This window comes from Lynx canadensis, chromosome C2, assembly GCF_007474595.2.
Source record: "Lynx canadensis isolate LIC74 chromosome C2, mLynCan4.pri.v2, whole genome shotgun sequence".
Taxonomy (NCBI): domain Eukaryota; kingdom Metazoa; phylum Chordata; class Mammalia; order Carnivora; family Felidae; genus Lynx; species Lynx canadensis.
Genome location: NC_044311.2, coordinates 141,984,019 through 142,003,627, shown reverse-complemented (window position 1 = coordinate 142,003,627; position 19,609 = coordinate 141,984,019). Strand labels below are relative to the sequence as shown.

Here is a 19,609-nt window from a genome sequence, read left to right as displayed (position 1 = left end):
CTTGGAGTTAGAGACTCTGCCCTCTGGATCAAGCCTGTGTACTTGGAAGCACCTTTCTTTTCTCATGAAGGGTAAAATGTGTTTGCAGCTGAGGAGGTTTATCTGCTTATTTCCTATGTATAGAATTGTGAGAGTCTAACAGCTTTCCTTTATTCTGTTCTCTTTCTTTTTCAATCTGACGTGGCAGTTTGTTGGCATAACGTTCTCAAGAACCTTGTAAATCTCCCTTGTGTGTTTCAAGGATTCACTCCATTAGACAAGAGGCTCATCCACAGATCTCTCTTGGATAATCCCATCCATGTTCCTGGCTTCTGCTTAGATGGATGAGGGGATCTGTGAGTCACTTGTCCGATCCCTCATAGAGCCACATGTGTAATTGAAGACTCTCATCTTTTGATCCTTCCAAAGCACTAGCAAAAAGTTGTCCGGCCACACCTTTGGCTTTCTCTTCAGAGCCGACTCCCTTGACAGTGAATCTTCTAATCTTACCGTCTGCCATCTGGCCAGGCTGAGAATTTCATATATAATCAGGTCTTACTCCCTTTTACCTTGACAGAACTTCCCTCCCTTTCCTGTTATGTTTTACCATATGCAACAGAAAGGAACTAGGTTCTACTTTCCACAGATTGCTTAGAAATTTCCTCACCGAGACACTCAAGTTCTTGGCTTACGATTTCCTCTACCCACACAACAGTAGGATGCAACTCCACTGAGCTTTCTGCCATTGTTTGATAAGGATCTTTTCCCCTCTAGTTTCCAATAATATTTTCCTCTCTTCTTTCTGAGGGCTCACCAACACTGCCTTTATGTTCAGCTTCTACCAACATTCCACGTATGAAGATTTAGGTATTGTCTGAAATGGATAAGCATAGATTGGGTGAGAAACATTGTTACTCAGGAATACTTAGTGTTCTCTGTGAGAAGTGCCATAATATGCCGATTCTCAGTTTTTTCTATGAACTGCTCTCCATCTGGAGGCCGCTATCATTATTTTTTAAATGTCATTGAGATGTTAGGCCTTTATTTATTTATTTTTAATTTTTTAAATGTTTATTCACCTTTGGGAGGGACAGAGTGCAAGCAGGGGAGCAGCAGAGAGAGAAGGAGACAGAATCTGAAACAGGCTCCAGGCTCTGAGCTGTCAACACAGAGCCTGATACGGGGCTCAAACCCACGAACTGTGAGATCATGACCTGAGCTGAAGTCCAACACTCAACTGAGTCAATCAGGAGAGGTGTTAGGCCCTTTAAAAGGGAAACCCATGTTCCTAAGTTACGGATAATTTTCTCATATCAATTTGTTGACAATATCCTTCTTCTTCTGGAACTCCTTTCTTTCTGATTTTTTTAATTCAATTATTTAGCTTCCTGGGTTAATCCTAGAATTCTAAACTATTTTTCTCTTTTATTTGCATGTTTTTTGCTCTATTTCTTTTCTCCTGTAATTTTTGTTCAGATTTCAAGAACCTTTACTTATCTCTGTTTTTTTTTTAACTTAAAAAATATATTCTGTTGTTTTTTAAACTTAAAAATGATATTCTGTTGTTCTATCTTCTTTTATTATTTTCGATTTTCTCTCAGGGTACTATTTATATAACTTTGGGAATTTTAATTTTTCCTACAAAGTGTGTTTCATATGGTTCCCTTTTTCTACCTTTTTGTTTGATTTGATGCCTTTCATTTAGAAATTAAAATACATACACACACACACACACACACACACATATATATATATATACACATATGTATATGTGTGTGTGTGTGTGTGTGTGTGTGTGTGGTGATCCTTAACTAGCTATTCATAATTTAAAATGTGGCACTAAAAATACTCTTTGGACACCCTGCGTGTATGAGTAGGTCTTGCTGATTAGTGATCTTTATGACGGTGATCACACAAGATGCAGACATTGCCTCTTGGTGCTTCCAAAGCATTAATATCAATTTTCCTGTAATTGAGGCCATTTATTATCTTCAAAGAAGGATGGTCCAATCTGCTGGTAGCAGGCAAGGGAGAGAATGATAAGCTTTCATTGTAACACTTGGTTTTTCTATGCCATCTTAGCACATAAATTACAGTCGCCTATATATGCTTCATTTTTTGAGATGAGAGATTTGGTGATCCAGTTTCCCCAGAAAGTAAACTTGCCTTTGTTTTGTTTTGTTTTGTTTTGTTTTGTCCCTGGAGTTGAGGTTAGAAAGAGATTGACTTTACTACCAGAGTTTGGAAAGAGATTGAGGTCTCAGATTCCTGACGTATATACTTTCAATAGACCTGATTTCAGTTCCAGATCATTCTCTTACTGCGGAGGCATTTGATATCTCCACTGACTGATATCTTCCAGAGTCTATAATGATTACTATTAAAAATGCCAGATTTTCTGAGGCTTATCTTTCAGTAAAAGGATGAAACTGTACTCACTATTTTCCACTTAGAAACGAATGATCGTTTTTTCCAATGTCCCTAACTACATTTTAAGTGATGTCTCAGTGACCACTAACTTTGAGATTTTTGTTGTTGTTGTTGTAATTTTCACTGGAATGATCGGAATATAGATTGGTTCCCAAAGTTAAAAATAAGTAAATAAATAGTGGTCCTGGATCAGAAGACTCAACAGGGTTAAAATGATAATGCTCCCTAAATTCATATGTAGATTCCACAATACTCCAATCAAAATTCCAGCATTTCTTACTTATATTGACAAGCCAGTTCTAAAATTTATATGGAAAATAAAAGACTTAGAATAGCCAAAACAATTTTGAATAACAAGAACAAAGTTGGAGGAACTTGCAGTAAGTTCCAGCTCCCCCCAGTGTTTCCGAGGGTAGATTTCTGCTGAGTGCTGCCAGTGTATTACCCAACTTCTCTGCTATCTTGTGAGCTACAGCTACACTCTCTCCAGTGAGATTTGGGTCTCAGCCCTAGCAGGGGTTGACCTCTTCTCTTGGTGTTTTATTTCAGTCCTAGGGGTGATGGTTGCTGCCTCTATCTGCTACTACGACATTCTTTAGAGTTCCATTTGCCTATCAGTCAATTCCCCATTTCTCTAATTCCCACGTTAAAAGTTTCTACATTAAAATTCCCCTGCTAAAATTATTGTGTGGCTTCTGTCTCCTGATTGAACCCTGATGCGTACGTTTCCCCTATACCGGAAATAACCAGTAAAATAGAATGTTTATCGGAAATAAAATGAAATATACTTCTGATATATGCAATTATGGTGGCAAATGCCACCATAAGAGAAAGAAGTCAGAAGAAAGACTACCTACCATATGATTTATATAACATTCTGAAAAACGTGGTTGTGAGGGGGAGTTAGTACGAATGTACTTGAGGGTAGCTTTTGAGATAAACCAAATATTCCATATCTAGTGTGTGGTAGTGATTCCAGGACGGCATTCATTTGTAAACTTTATAGAACTATATACCCACAAAAGGAGAATTTTAATGTACGTAAATTGTACTGTATAAATCTGAACAAAAAAATAAAAAATATATTATGTTTTTTAGACTGTTATGAATAGATAAATACTATTCATTGAAGAATCAGAGGATTTGCTATAACTGTATGTTCATTCCATTTATGGTCATGAATTTACAAGTCTTCTCTCCACCTAAAGAAGAATATTCTTGGGGCACCTGGGTGGCTCAGTTGGTTAAGACTCAGCACTCTTGATTTTGGCTCAGGTAACGATCTCATGATTCCTGAGTTCGAGCCCCATATCTGCCTCTGTGCTGACAGCACTGAGCCTGCTTGGGATTTTCTCTCTTGCTCTCTCTCTCTCTGCCCCTCTTATCTCTCAAAATAAATAAATGAACATAAAAAAATAAAAAGAATATTCATTAAAATAAGTTTTTTAAGTTTATTTTTGAGAGAAAGAGACAGAGAGAGAGAGAGAGAGAGAGAGAGAGAATCCTAAGCAGGCTCCAGGCTGTCAGCACAGAGCCCAACACAGGGCTCGAACTCAGGAACTGCAGATCATGACCCGAGCCGAAGTTGGATGCTCAGCTGACTAAGCCACGGAGACAATAAGAATATACCGTAAAAAAAAATTTTTTTGTAATGTTTATTTGTTTTTGAGAGAGAGAGAGAGAGAGAGAGAGCTAGGGAGGGGCAGAGAGAGAGGGAGACACAGAATCCGAAGTAGGCGCCAGGCTCCGAGCTGTCAGCACAAAGCCCAATGTGGGGCTGAAACTCACGAACCATGAGATCATGACCTGAGCTGAAGTTTGATGCTTAACTGACTGAGCCACTCTCCCTGTGATAAGAATATTCTTAACATGTATTCTTATAGATTCTCCAGCAACTCCTCAAAATATGTGTCATTTTAATTGACTGCATAGTGGCCTTATGCCCTCTTACAATTTGTTTTCTCTAGCATTAATGATTATTTTTCTTTTTTCTTAAATTTTGCCATTAGTACATCATAATATTTTCTAAGATTTAGTTCCATTCTCCCCTGGAAGGCTTTTTTCTCTCAAAGGCTTTGCTTTGGTATCCTATGTCATGATCAAGTCTGGACTTGTCCTTTTGGGCCCTTCCTTCTTCTCATTTCACTGGATTCATTATCTTCTGTCTTTCTTTCTTTCTTTCTTTCTTTCTTTCTTTCTTTCTTTCTTTCATTTTACTGTTTAATAATTTTACTCTAGGGGGGTCTGGGTGGCTCAGTTGACTGAGTGTCTAACTCGATTTCAGCTCAAGTCATGATCTCATGTTTCTGGAGATCAAGTTCTGTGTTGTGCTCTGTGTTGACAGCATGGAGCCTACTTGGGATTCTCTTTCTCTCCCTTTCTCTCTGCCCCTCCCCCTCTCTTTCTCAAAATAAATAAATAAACTTTAAAAATAATAATTTTACTCTAGAGGCACCTGGGTGGCTCAGCTGGTTGAGTGTCCAACTTCGACTCAGGTCATGATCTCATGGTCCGTGAGTTCGAGCCTCACATCAGGCTCTGTGCTGACAGCTCCGAGCCTGGAACCTGCTTTGGATTCCGTGACTCTGTCTCCCCTCCCCTGCTCATGATCCATCTCTCTCTCTCTCAAAAATAAATAAATATTTTTTAAAAATTAAAAAAATAATAATTTTATTCTCAATTCACCACTGTTTTCCTAAAACCAGATGAATGCGACTAAAAGTTTTGAGATATTAAAATATTTTCATGTTTGCTATATTTTGATAGATATAAAATTATAGGCTGAAATCATTTCCCACAGACCCTTAAGGCTCTGTTTTCTTTTAATTTCAAGAATTATAGATGAGATGACTGATGCCAAGTTGATTCTCCTTCTGTGAGTAAACTGGTTTTTTCTTGTGAAAGTTTTTAGTCGATACTTGAAAGTGATGGGTGAGTGGCAATGTATGTACCTATTTTTTTTTACTTTTTCTAGGAAGTTGGTGAAACCCTTCTAATTTGAAGACTTCTGTTTTCTGCCCAGGAAAATCTCCTATCCTGAGTTCTTTGGTAATTCTCTCCTTTCTGTTTCATGAAGGCTCTTTGGAAACCCCTGGTTTTCTGTCCGCATTGTTCCTTTCTGGTGGTTATTCTTCTCCCAACACCATTCGTGTGCATTTTTTTAAGAGTTATTATCCTAACTGAATTAACGGGAGTTCGCTCCTTGCTGAGTCACAGATAGAAACTACACCAGGTGAGTTGTCACACAAAGGAAACTTTATTTGCAGCAAATAATGAGATCACAGGGAATAACTTCCAAAGTCATGAATCTCTGAGCAAGAGTGAAAGGATTCCTTTTATTTAGACTGATGATGAATACATAGAAAAGGGGGCCTTGTCATATTATACAGTGGTGGTATGAGGTAATGCATGGACCATAAGGAAATGTGCCTATAGGTACAGTTATGTAGATGTATGTGTAAGCTCATATATGTGCATATGTTATGTAAATGGGACTTGTGCTCCTCCTTGGGTGGAGATTTTGGTATTATAATGAGGTAAAAGTCAGTGTTGGTCACTCTATGGGTCACTCCATGGTCCATTTGTGCAGGTGTGAGTTGGGGGTTAAGCTCAAACCGGTCTGGGTGGTCTAGGCCGCAAGAACTCTTTGTCAGGCCAGTCATTATTGCTTGAAGGATAGGTTTTGTATCCACAGGAGGATCCTATGTCAGTCTGGTCTTTTGCCTGAATTAAGAGATAAGCTGGAAAGGACAGCTTCAGGAAAAACGCGGGACAAAGGTCAGGTGAGCAGTAAAGGTCAGGTTTTGGGGTCTAGCTTCTGACATTGTGATATGACTCACTGTGTCCTGAGTGCAGTTGGTTTGTGTGAGGGAAACTCATGAACAAAGAAGTATCAATGAGTTCCTGGGATTTTTTTTTTTTAATTTTAAATTTTAGGTTGTAAAGGTCAGTGTTCATTTTATCAGCATGCAGAGAAAGTCATGATGTGCAGTGGATTATACCTACAGCAATATCTATATCACTTCTCCATCTTTGTATACATTTATCTTCACTTATATCTATATCAAATCAATACCTATACATAGTATAGATCTACCTCTATATCTATGGTAGCGGTTTTCAGTTAGGGGTGATGTTGAACCCAGGGGATATTTGACCATCACAATGAGGAAGGTACTATTGGCATATAGTGGGTAGAGATCGGAGACGTTACTAAACATCCTACATGCACCGGTCACTGTCCTTACAAAGAATTATCCAGCTCACAAGGCCAATAATGCCGACTTTGAGAAACTCTGATCTGGAGAAGTCTTTAGTAAAAATAAAATCTCTTGGTTATTTTTCCCCCACCTAACTCTTATATGTCTCCTTATTCTTATTTCTGAAAATTCCTCGCTATCATTACAATTCATTCATCTTTTCTGTTTCAGCTAATTCATTATATTTCAGTTTATTTCAACTAAGAACATCTGTACCTAGTGACTTTTTCTATTCATCTTAGTGCATACTGAATAGTGGCACGTATCTCGATGGTTTTGACTGATACTTATTCTTTGGTTCCCTTGCATGCTTGTATCTGAAACAGTACCAAATGTTATTAATATTGAGAAAGTGGAATTGTAAAATATGTATCTCTAAAGACACTATAGTTTCTTTCATATTTTTGAACATCACAATATTTTTCGCCTTGATGTAAACATAGGGGTGAAAAGAATATTTGCAAAAGTAAGCAGTATACAAATATGAAGATAGAGCTCAGTGTAAAATTTATAAATATATAAAATTCCTTTGCTTTCAACACTCATGACTGTCGGGGTCTGCCAGGCTGGAAATATTGCGGCCTATTAGCAGCCAAAATGTGTTCTGAACCAGAAAATAATGTTTGATTTGAGGCCAAAATTTTTCCCAAAGAACTTATTTCTGAAATTTGTACTTCTCTAGTAAGTAACAACGTTTCCTGGAGTTAGTGACTATAAGATGTCCTAGCTCTGTGAATTGGCGAAGCCTGCAAGTGTGAGAAAATATGAGCATGAGGAATAGAAAAGTGTTGAGTCTTAATAATAGTTCAAAATCTTATTCTGCCCTTTATGAAAGAAAAGCAAACACTCCAATGTTCTTGCAGAGATTACTGAAGTTTTTGTGCATCTTTTCTTTAAAATTTTGTATTAAAAATTTAGACCCTAGTCCCTGCTACTTACCTATTTTTTAAGTAAATGCTTCAATGATATATCAGAAAACATGTTGTGCCTTAGGTTGGAAGAAACAGAACTCAGTATGGCTCTAACAACCAGGTGCATTTACGGGCTTAAATATCCAGAGGTGGTTCTACCTTCTGGGCGGATTGATTTGGCATTTTAAGGATGTTACTGAATTCTTGTCCATTTGAAATTCCAGGGTAGGCTTTCTTCTAAAGCAAGTTCCCCAGTGTGTTCCAAGATGACTGTCATTAATCTTTAGCGGGTATGTACATATGTACTTCATTGGATAGGCGGAGAGAGAGAGAGAGTTCTAGTAGCTCTCTCAAAGGTCAAGATTTCTTCCTTCCCATTAGCTCCTAGAAAGAACAATTAAGTACGTATACACTGAATAGCATAGGATAGCCTTCTCAAACTTTTCTGTAAATCTGGACGTACATAAGTGTCGTCCCCGGACTCTGTCAAGGTAAAGGTTCTTATTTGGTAGATCTGGGGTGAAGTTGGATAATTTAGATTTTTAACGAGTTTCTGTGCAACATCTATGCTTGTGGTCCTTATGTCTTTCAATTGCTAAGTATTCCTCATGTTCTCTCACTGTCTATAATAATAGCTTTTGATTGACTATTCTAGAATAAAATGCCCATTACTTACTTCAAAGAAAGAAGTTCGCTCGCATCTAATACTGCTATGACTTTTGATGGCTTTTTTTTCTCTCTCTCCATATTGAGACAAAACTTTACAAAGTTGCCTTTAAGCCAAGTAGTACTACAAGAGAACATTTTTAATAAAAAAAAAAAAAACTTTGAGAAAAGCGATTTAATTTTATTTTTGCAGCCTTTAAACATTTTTATTAGAGTTATTTACTTTTACGACACTGTTCCAAAGAGTTTTCTCAAAGTCAAGGGAAAGCTCTTGTATTTATCTATATTTCATTCTCTCCTTCTCTCTCCTTTATTCACCTTTTTTTTTCTACTTTATTTTTGAAAGTTTTTATTTAAATTCCAGTATGGTTAACATAGAGTATATTAGTTTCAGATGTGCAATATAATGATTCAACACTTCCGTACAACACCTGGTTGTCATCACAACAGGTGCCCGTCACCTATTTTCCCCACCCCACCCCCCATCCACCTCCCCTCTGGTAACCATCAGTTTGTTGTCTAGAGTGAAGAGTCCGTTTTGTGGTTTGCCTCTCTCTTTCTCCCTTTCTTTTCCCTTTGCTCATTTGTCTTGTTTCTTAAATTCCACATATGAGTCAGAAAAGTAATTTTATTTTTCAATTTTTATTAATGTTTTCAATTTAAATTCAAGTTAGTTAACATATAGTGTAGTCTTAGCTTCAGGAGTAGAACACAGTAATTCATCTGTTATATATGATACCCAGTGCTAATCCAAAAAAGTACCCTCCTTAATGCCCATCACCCATTCAATCCTTTCCCCCCATTCATCTCCCCTCCAGTAACCCTGTTTTTTCTCTGTATTTAAGAGTATCTTATGATTCACCTCCCTCTTTGTTTTTATCTTATTTTTCCTTCCTTTCTCCTATGATGCTCTGTGTGTTTCTCAAATCCCATTACCGATTGAAATCATATGATATCTCTATTTCTCTGACTTATTTCACTTAGCATAATACACTCTAGTTCATCCATGTTATTGCAAATGGCAATAGTTCATCATTTTTGATTGCCAAGTAGTATTCCGTTGTATCTATATACCACATTTCCTTTATCCATTCATCAGTCAGTGACTATTTGGGCTCTTTCCATATTTTGTCTATTGTTGATAGTGCTATTATAAACATTGGGGTACATATGCTCCTTTGAATTAGCATTTATGTATCCTTTGGATAAATACCTAGTAGTGCAATTGCTGGGTCATAGGCTAGTTCTATTTTTAATTTTTTGAGGAACCTCCATACTGTTTTCCAAAGTGGCTGTACCAGTTAGCATTCCCACCAACAATGCAAAAGAGTTCCCCTTTCTACACAGCCTCACCAATATCTGTTGTTTCCTGAGTTGTTAATTTTAACCATTCTGACAGGTATGAGGTGGTATCTCTTTGTGGTTTTGATTTGTATTTCCCTGATGATAAGTGATGTTCAGCATGTTTTCGTGTGTCTATTAGCCATCTGGATGTCTTCTTTGGAAAAGTGTCCATTCAGGTCTTCTGCCAATTTCTTCACTGGATTATTTGTTTTCACAATACTGTGGTATCGGCACAAAAAAAGACACATAGACTAATGTAATCAAATACGGAACCCAGAAATGGACCTACAAATATGTGGCCAACCAATCCTTGACAAAGCAGGAAAGAGTATCCAATGGAAAAAGACAGTCTCTTTAGCAAATGGTGCTGGGAGAACTGGACAGTTCTGCCATGCAGAAAATGAACCTGGACCACTTAATGGACCACTTACCAGAAAATGAACCTGGTACATGCAGAAAAATGAACCTGGACCACTTTCTTACACCATACACAAAAATAAACTCAAAATGGATGAAAGACCTAAATGTGAGACAGGAAACCATCAAAATCATAGAGGAGAAAACAGGCAACAATCTCTTTGACCCAGAGGCAAACTTCTTCTGCAACAACTTCTTACGTGATATGTCTCCAGAGGCAAGGGAAACAAAAGCAAAAATGAACTATTGGGACTTAGCAAGATAAAAAAAAAAAAAAAAAACAACTTCTGCATAGCAAAGGAAACAACAAAACTAAAAGGCAACCATCGGAATGGGAGAAGATATTTGCAAATGACATATCAGATGAAGGGTTAGTATGAAAAAAGTAATTTTAAAAGACAATTCCCACATGATTTCTTATTGTCATTTGTTTGAAAATTGTACTAGAGATAAAAGAAAATATCAAGAAAATATTTTCCCAGATTTCAAAATAAAATGATAAAAATGCTACTCTAACATGTAGTGTTTTGAATAAATCACTCACTCCATCTTGGTATAAATCTGTAATCTTGACACTAGGAAATTATTTTAGAAGCAAATAAAAACTACGGCTTAGCCTTTTTTGAAGTGCTGTATCACAGTTGTGACCCAAAGAAAGAATTGAGGACATTCTAACAGAGGATTCTTTAAGTTCCTCTTCAAAGAATGTGCATTTGCTAATTACCCAAATTTACCTCACAGTAAAAAGTATAATGTTCATTAGAAAAGTCACAGACTGGGGCACCTGGGTGGCTCAGTTGGTTAAGTGTCCGACTTTGGCTCAGGTCATGAGTTTGAGCCCTGCTTTGGGCTCTGTGCTGACAGCTCAGAGCCTGGAGCCCTCTTCAGATTCTGTGTCTTCTCTCTCTCTGCCCCTCCCCCGCTCACACTCTATCTCTCTTTCAAAATAAATAAACATTTAAAAAGTTTTTTAAATAAGAAAAATAAAAAGAAAAGTCACCGAAAATTTCATATTGAAGTTTGAGTATCTCCTCTGCTGTAAGTTTTTAGTTAAAAGCTACCATAAGTTGTGGTTATTCCTTTTTTGAAATTGTTCATTGACTTTCCAGAGCTCAAAACACACATTGCCATTAAATTTCTTAGTTTATATCCTGTATATGACCTTCCTAGACTTCTGATTTCACTGATCATTCCTTCTCTTCTCTCTCAAAAATTGTTCCACAGAAAAACCTAATTTCTTGACAACTGATCTTTGTGATCTCCAGTCATTCATTCATATCTCCCTCTTCCCCCCACTGTCTTTCCAAAGTTCACACTTTATCCCTCCATTGGCCTTTCTCTTTTCCTTCTTGGAGTATGCCCATATTTCAAAACTTACTGAAATCTCTATTACACTCAAGGCTATAGCAATCTTTCCTCCATCAACATTTGTAATACTACCTTGTAGAACACATGAATTAATCATGAAGTCCATTGTATCCTTTTTATACTATTATTGCCTTATAACCTTTAATTCATTCATTGTTTTTTAATATGTATAGGTTATACCATTTGTCTTTAGCTAGCATCTTTCTCTATCTGTCTATCTATCTAAAGAGAGAGATAGATCTATATAGATATAGATATATCTAGACATAGATAGATAGATATAGAATATCTCTATAGATAGATAGATACATAGATAGATGATAGAGAGAGATAGTGTATACACTATATGTATACATATATACACTATCTCTCTCTCTCTATATATATATATATGTATATATATATGTAGGTATATACATATGTGTGTGTGTCACTCAAAATATATTGAGCTGGTTTGCTACATTAAAAAAAAACTATTACACATTGAACTACTATATTTTGAAATATATATATATAGATGATAGAAAGAGATAGTGTATACACTATATGTATATATATATACACTATCTCTCTCTCTCTCTCTATATATATATGTATATATATATGTAGGTATATACATATGTGTGTGTGTCACTTAAAATATATTGAGCTGGTTTGCTACATTAAAAAAAAGACTATTGCACATTGAACTACTATATTTTGAAAAAAAATAGCTGCAACAAGTATTATCTAAAGAATATTTTCTTGGGGCGCCTGGGTGGCGCAGTCGGTTAAGCGTCCGACTTCAGCCAGGTCACGATCTCGCGGTCCGGGAGTTCGAGCCCCGCGTCGGGCTCTGGGCTGATGGCTCAGAGCCTGGAGCCTGTTTCCGATTCTGTGTCTCCCTCTCTCTCTGCCCCTCCCCCGTTCATGCTCTGTCTCTCTCTGTCCCAAAAATAAATAAACGTTGAAAAAAATTAAAAAAAAAAAAAGAATATTTTCTTTACTACATTGTTGAATGCTTATCCTGGAATAAGAAATATAAATGTTTCCTCATGTCAGGAGAAAAAATTTAAATCTGAACATGGAATTATCTATTCAAAAATTCATGTTACATTGGTGGATTACTTAGTTGTTCAGAAGAATTTAGAACTAAGAAGGATTTACTTTTGTGATCTCTAGTGTACATGAGCCAAATTACACTAAGGTTGGTTAAGAAGACAAGATAATTTCCAGGGATGTTTGAAAATATTTTAATGAGACTCTTGCTGTTTTAAAAACTACAATCTTGGATATATATTCAGGTTTCTTTCTTATTCTGTTCATAAATTTTGCACTTTTTCACCTATTAAGTTTTTACAAAGTTCAAAAAGTGGCCAAATGTACCTTCTGGCCAAGTACAAAAGCATGATAGGAGGTTCTTGGTGCTCCAATACTCCACAGTCTGAATTTACATGAGTTTCATCCTACCAGTATATCATGAGACAGAGGCTTTTATAATTATTCTACTAGAATTTTGTCACCTTGGGTGCATACTAGCATCACCTGGAGAGCTTATAATAAAATACTAAAACCCAAGAATTATTATACAGCAAATAAATCTAAGTTTCGGTGGGTTGGAGTGTTCCAAAATAAAGATTTTTAAATACTTCAAATGATTCAAGTGTATGGTCAGGGTTAAGATTAATTGACTTGGGGAATGACCGTTGGGTAAATATCTTAAAGATTCTTACATATGGTGCGCGGCCCACCATTTGTACTATTCTTCAGGGCCCACAAACGTTAGGGGGAGGCTTGCCTTTTCTCTCCCGTGGATCTTTACTTCTGATCTGAGCAAAGAATGGGCTTTAATGCTTAGCTATTAAAACATAATTTTAATCCTAGAAACTTTCTTGCTTTTAACAGCAAGGTAAGTTTTCTCTTTGCCTGGAGACTGTTTACTACCTACTAGTAGGAGATTCCAACTTTTTTTTTTCCATTTTATGTCATTTGTACTTCTATGGATTGAATTCAATGTTATGTGCTCTCCACGATACACTCTGGTAACTACAATCCACCCAGGTGAAGTTAAATTCTCAGCAGGTCCCAAAGTTTGCTTTCCCTGGGGATGTCTTTACTTAGAAAAAGTGAACAAAGATCTTCCCTTTTCTTCCATCAAGAATGGGTCATTACAGCATGCAAGACTTTTGGTAAGAGTTTGACTTCTCTTTTAGTTTTTCCATTGACAGAGAATATGCAGGCAAAGACAACAACAGTACCTGCTCTCCTTCACTAGTTATCTCTCATTGCAAAAGAATGTACTTTAGTAGAGTTTATACCTTTTCTTTCACATCATTTCATTTAAACTCTTCACTTGGAAGAGGTTCTTTAAGTTCTTTACTAGTACTCAAAACTAAAATAATGCCATAAAGAAGACTTGATGAGAGAACATTTTGTTAATTTCAATAAAATAAGTATTTTTGTTTCTATCCATCCTATTGTAATTGTAGCCCTCTTTACTTTTCCAGGACTCCATGTCATAAATTATCCCCTTATGACTTCAAGTGCTCCCTTATTATTGACTTTTTTCCTTGGCATGTATAGATTTTTCCTTTCACAGTAATAGAGAAAACAGTAATCTTGTACTCTGTGCTCCACATCCAGCCACCTTTCTGCACTTCTTCTCCCTCTAAACGCCAAGAATAACAAATCTACAATCCGTGCTCATGATTTCCACCTCCTTTTTCTTCCCATTGAATTCTCCATGTGTTGTAACTTGACTTCCATCCCAAAGATTTCTCTAAGTCTGCCTTAATTATCTCCTTAGGAACCCCCTTTGCATCCATCCAAGTTCTTATCTAACTTGGTCCCTTGGGCATTTAACAATATTCTTTTGCAATCCTTTTCTTAGTTCCTTTGACTCTAATCATACTTATTTTCATTCTATTTCTCTAATCATTTCTGTCCCTACTCCTTTCAGGCACTGCTATCTCTCTCCAAGGCTTGAAAAGTGCCATTCCATAGAATCTGTTTTTACATTTTTCTCTTCTCAATTTTCACACATCCCTAAACAATTCCTTCCATGTTAGTTCCTTGACCTATCATCTGCATCACAATGACTTTAATATTGAATTGACTATAAAAATGTGTTTTTTATAGGATACTCCAATCAAATCATCGAAAGCCAAATTCATCCCCCTCCTGTTGTCATTCACTCAAACATTTGGTCAATAAATAATTATTGAACATCTTCCTTTGTGAGGTATTATTTTAAGTGTGATGAAAAGAACCATGAGCAAAAATGCCAATGTCTAAGTTCTAACAAAAATGGAGCAGAAAGAGTACTTGAGTAACTGGGAGAATAGTGTAATAAAGGGAAGATTGTAGGACGTTCACAATTGAAAGGGAACATTTGAAGTGTGATTTTATTGAGGATAAACTTGAAATGTTGAGGATACAACCAAGCAGAGGAGTCTTGTAGGGAGTTAAATGTCAGTTTGGAGTTCAGGAGAGAGACCTTAGTTGTATACAATAAATAAGAGGGCTCAGGACTTAGATAATAAGATTCATGACATTGAATAAAAGCATCAAGGAGGTCATTGTAGATACAGAATGTCAGAGGTCTATTGGAGTCTTTGGAAAAACCAACATTTGGATATTAGGGAGATGGAAATAGAACAGCAAAAGTCAGTGGAAGGTAAGAGAACCAGGGCAGAATGATTTCCTGGAAGCCGACTTAAAGAGACATTTCAAGAAGGAGGGAGTAGCGCTTACTCTTGGAAATCCAATTAATATTTTGAGGAAGGTAATTCTAAGCATTTCTATTTGTACTGATGTCAGGATCATATCCACATATCCGGTGAAATGTGGAGGTGCTACCCTTGGGGCAAAGGTTAAAGGAAAGGTGGAAGACAAAGCCACCTAAAAATATTTTTAGGCTAACAATCCATGTACATAAAGAACAAAGTAACTTTCAAAGTCAACATGGACCTCATTCAAATGTAGGTTTTTGCTTTTTTAGAAGGAAATATGTAAATCAGGGGGAAAAAAACTAAGAACTTCTAGTAAACTTGGCTTTAAGATCAAATTTTAAAACCCCATTATTTTTAAAAGGGAAATAAATATTACCCCATCATGGCAGAACATTTTAATTGATTCTACATTTTCTATCATCAATGTGGAGGGAAGATTTGTATCTATTCCTGGAAATTTATTTATGTATTAAATCATTATGCTTTCTGTTAATTCAATATTTGGTGGTTAGGTGAAGCAAGTTCTGATAAGTATAGAGAACACTATTGCTCTTTTCCTTAGTAGATTCACATATTCACCCTCTGCATACTCATGGAAGTTTCCTAAAACCATCTGTTGTGCATGATTGAATTGGGACATTTCTTTCTGCTTTGTCTTTTACTTTCTAAAGAAAGACATGCAGATGAATCTTAGGACTGAAATGACTTTTCTATGAATTATAAGGTGTCCCTGGTAACTGAAGATACAGACTTCTCATCTTCTAGCAGATGATGCCTTTAACTGAGTTATTTTGCAGAAGAAGGATGCTCACAAGATTAAAAAAATATAGTTAGAAATTAGTTAGGTTTTGAGTGTCCTTTGGTGATTTAGAGTCAGAGACCTTCTCATGACTTCCTTAACATCCGTAACACTGTCCCTTGATTGTGGGTTTGGCTTCTGGCTTTGTCCAGCAAAGCTGAGGACAGCAGAAAAAGATTACTCAAGACTCTATGTAAGTCAAGAGAACTGAGAGGGAGGCTACGGGAAGTCTCCCTGAGCTGCTCTCAAGCTCCTGCATTTATTAAGCATACGTTTAGGGAAACATTGTGCAATATGTCAGGGGGCTATGTGCTAGTAAGAAAGTATAGAAAGCATGCAGAAAAACAAGTTAAGGCATTCCCAAGACTACAAAAGAGCAGATGAAGAAAGCAGGGTGGAAAACAAGATAAGATATTCCATATGATAACGTGGTCTGAGGAATTCATGAGCACAGGCAGGACCCAACCCCTAGATATACATTGACTAGATAAGTGAAGCATGGCCCGTTGTTTTCAGCAAGGCCAGAAAACAGTGTTCTGCTTTGGAATGCATTCCCTATAATCTCCTAACCCAGGACATGGCTATTTGATTTCCCACGTAAGATGCCTCCCCCCCGCCCCCCAGATCTTCACACATCCTTCCCATAGCCTGTGTTTTAAGGTAGAATAGGAGTGTCAGAACTGAGCTACCTGGCCTACTACAATTTGATAAATTGTACACAATTTATATAATTGTACAATTTGATAAAGACCACAAGGCTTTACCAAAATGAGACTGGAGAAGACATTCTAGAATAGCATGTTCTCTCTTTGTACCTTTTTAGGAGGTGTTGGGTAGAAATATGAATCCTGCTATGATTATTTTGCCTCTTGGTAGGAAGTGAGCCTTAGGACAAGACTCGTAGAAGACAGAGGAGACTAATTAAAAAATCCTGCTTCCTGGGGTACCTGGGTGGCTCAGTAGGTTAATGGAGTGTAATTTAGGATCAGACCAGAGTCGTCAACTTTTGTCTCCACGAGAGTATTGTTTACAACTTGGCCATCCCCTGCCTATTAACTGTTTCCCTATTTCAACCAAGAAATTTTCACAGCATCCAACAACCCAAATGAACATTCAAATTTCATAATAAGCATAGACTACTTATGCACATGCAAGTTTGTTACAAATGAGGATAGACGATGAATTACCCATGACCCCAGGGTTTGAGTGTGATCAATTTTTAAATTTTGTGTGAAAAGCAGTATTTAGAAGTTCTTTTTGAATTTGTTTATTTATCAGATTGCTGCTTGGGAAGAAAAAAAATAAACATGACAATAAAATTATTTTTCATCTATTAAATAGAGTGAGGAAATAAATATATAATAAATGAAAAAAAATTAAATCCACTTTCTTGAACAACACATTTAAAACATTTAAACATACAGTTAAAAACATATATATATGTATATAGAGAGAGAGAAAGAGAGAGAGTCTGTTTAATGCTTAATGTTAAAGAAGATGCTCATATTTTTTAAAATGAATTTTTATGTTAAATACCAGATATCTTTTAGATAACTGACATTAATACTTTTTCTTTGCTTTTGTTACATCTATTGTGATTATTTACATGCAATGATTACAAATTAGCATAGCATAAACCCAGATGCAGTGTACCAGTATTTCCTAACTTGGTGAAAATATGAATCACTTAAAAAATGACTCACATATAATTATACATTCTTTGGCAAAATAAATATGTTCTTGGAAATTTCAAGAGGTTTTAAATAGGATTTCCATTTTTTAATGAATCAAAATATATTCCATGCCAAAGTGTTAATTATGATATCATATTGTATCAAATTAGGATGCATCCAGAGTAGTGACAGGCAAACCTTTTATGCAAAGAGATAAATAATAAATATCGTAGCTTTGTGATTCATAAGGTCTCTGTTGCAACTAAATGCTATTTCAGCCCTGAGTGCGGTCAGAAACAATAGGTAAATTAATGGGATTATTGTGTTCCGTCAAAGCTTTACCTACAAAAAACAGGCTCTAGGTTGGATTTGATCCATAGTCCACTGTTTTGCTGACCTCTGATCTAGATTTTTAAAATATGTAGTTTCCTGATTCCTAATTAGACAAATGTATTCAGTGTTCCTTAAGTAACACATATTTATTTATTATGTACACTAATAATCTACATATATGTGTAAATATGATTTTCTAATATTTTTTTAAAGTAAAAGTAATATCACAAAGGTTAATCAGAATGATCCTATTATCATCAAAAGTTAAGCTTGCCATTTATTTGGGACTAAACATATAAAGAAAGGAAAAATGGGGCACCTGGCTGGCTCAGTCGGTTAATTGTCTGACTTCAGCTCAGGTCATGAACTTGTGGTTTTTGGGTACGAGCCCTGCGTGGGGCTCTGTGTTGAGAGCTCAGAATCTGGAGCCTGCTTCAGATTCTGTGTCTCCCTCTCCCTCTCTGCTCCTCCCCACTCATGCTGTGTCTCTCACTCTCACAAAAATAAATAAACATCACAAAATTAAAAAAGAAAAAAGAAAGGAAAAAATATTTTAGTGAATTCATGAAATCCATCTTTATGATACTTCACATTTTTGTCAGAATTCTATTTCTAATAAATACTTTTGTGACATTTCATTTGATACTTTTAACAGTTCTAGGCTAGCATATATTAGCATACTAAATGTTAATACAGCAAATGTGAATATATTTTAGGTCTGGTTTTAGAAAGTCTTATCTATTCACATGATCATCATGAAGTTTTAACATCAGTGTTTAATCAATATTATTATTAATGTCAACTTGTATAAAAATTTCTATAATGGAAATATACTTAGAGCATGCGCACCTTATCTTTTATCTCACATTTGCCATCAAAACTGATCATACTAAAAAAAGCGATCCAGTGTTAGCTGCAATAAGTAAAGAGCTTGGAAAGTGTTGCTTCATTATTACAATAAGAAAAAGCTTAATGGACTGAAAATTAATCACTTTTCTTGGATTTATCAGAGAGTTAAGATAGCAGACCCAAACACGACCTTCTAACATGAAGAGACAGCAAATCTGAGAGTCACAGCCTAGGTCTCCTTATCTGGGACCTCTGCTGCTCAAGCCATTACCCGGTAGGAACACTTGAATGGGAATTTTTATAAATTGGTGGAGGCTGACTGTATATTAGCATAAGAGTGAGAAACTCCTGTGGGCATGGTCATGGTGGTGGGTTACTTCCAGAAACCTTACCAGGCTCTAATGGTAATGAGTCAGGAAGGATTACAGGTGGCTCTGGCAAAGAGAGAAGAGAAGAGCCATTAGATTTCAATTAGCAATAATCGCGCTTTGGATAAACCTCATTGGCTACGATATTGCCACTGGGCAAAGCTTTAGGAGCCATTAGAAACCCCAAGACTGTTCTTCCGTAACCCCAAGACTACTCTCCATCCTTAAGAATTTCTCCAGAGTCCTATCTAACCTATGGGAATGCACTTCCTTAACTCTAGCCCCCTCTAGTCTTCAGGGGTGGGGGGAGGGGGGCAGGGGGAGAAGCCAATAAACACTCGTGAAAGTCACAGTTCAAGGATTCAGGCCAAGTGAAATACTGACATAAGACTATAGAACACTTCCCTTCCTCAGCATCCTGCCCTGGCAGCAACAGGGCTCCAGGTTAATAACAGTGGATTACAGATGAAAGGGTTGCAAGACAAAGGCTCTAGCTAAGAGAG

At 36.5% G+C, this 19,609-nt stretch overlaps 1 pseudogene; it reads right to left on the bottom strand.

The window, feature by feature from the left end:
* Window positions 1-19,080: 19,080 nt before the first annotated feature.
* Window positions 19,081-19,270, bottom strand: LOC115524426 (annotated as a pseudogene).
* Between the last annotated feature and the right edge of the window lie 339 nt (window positions 19,271-19,609).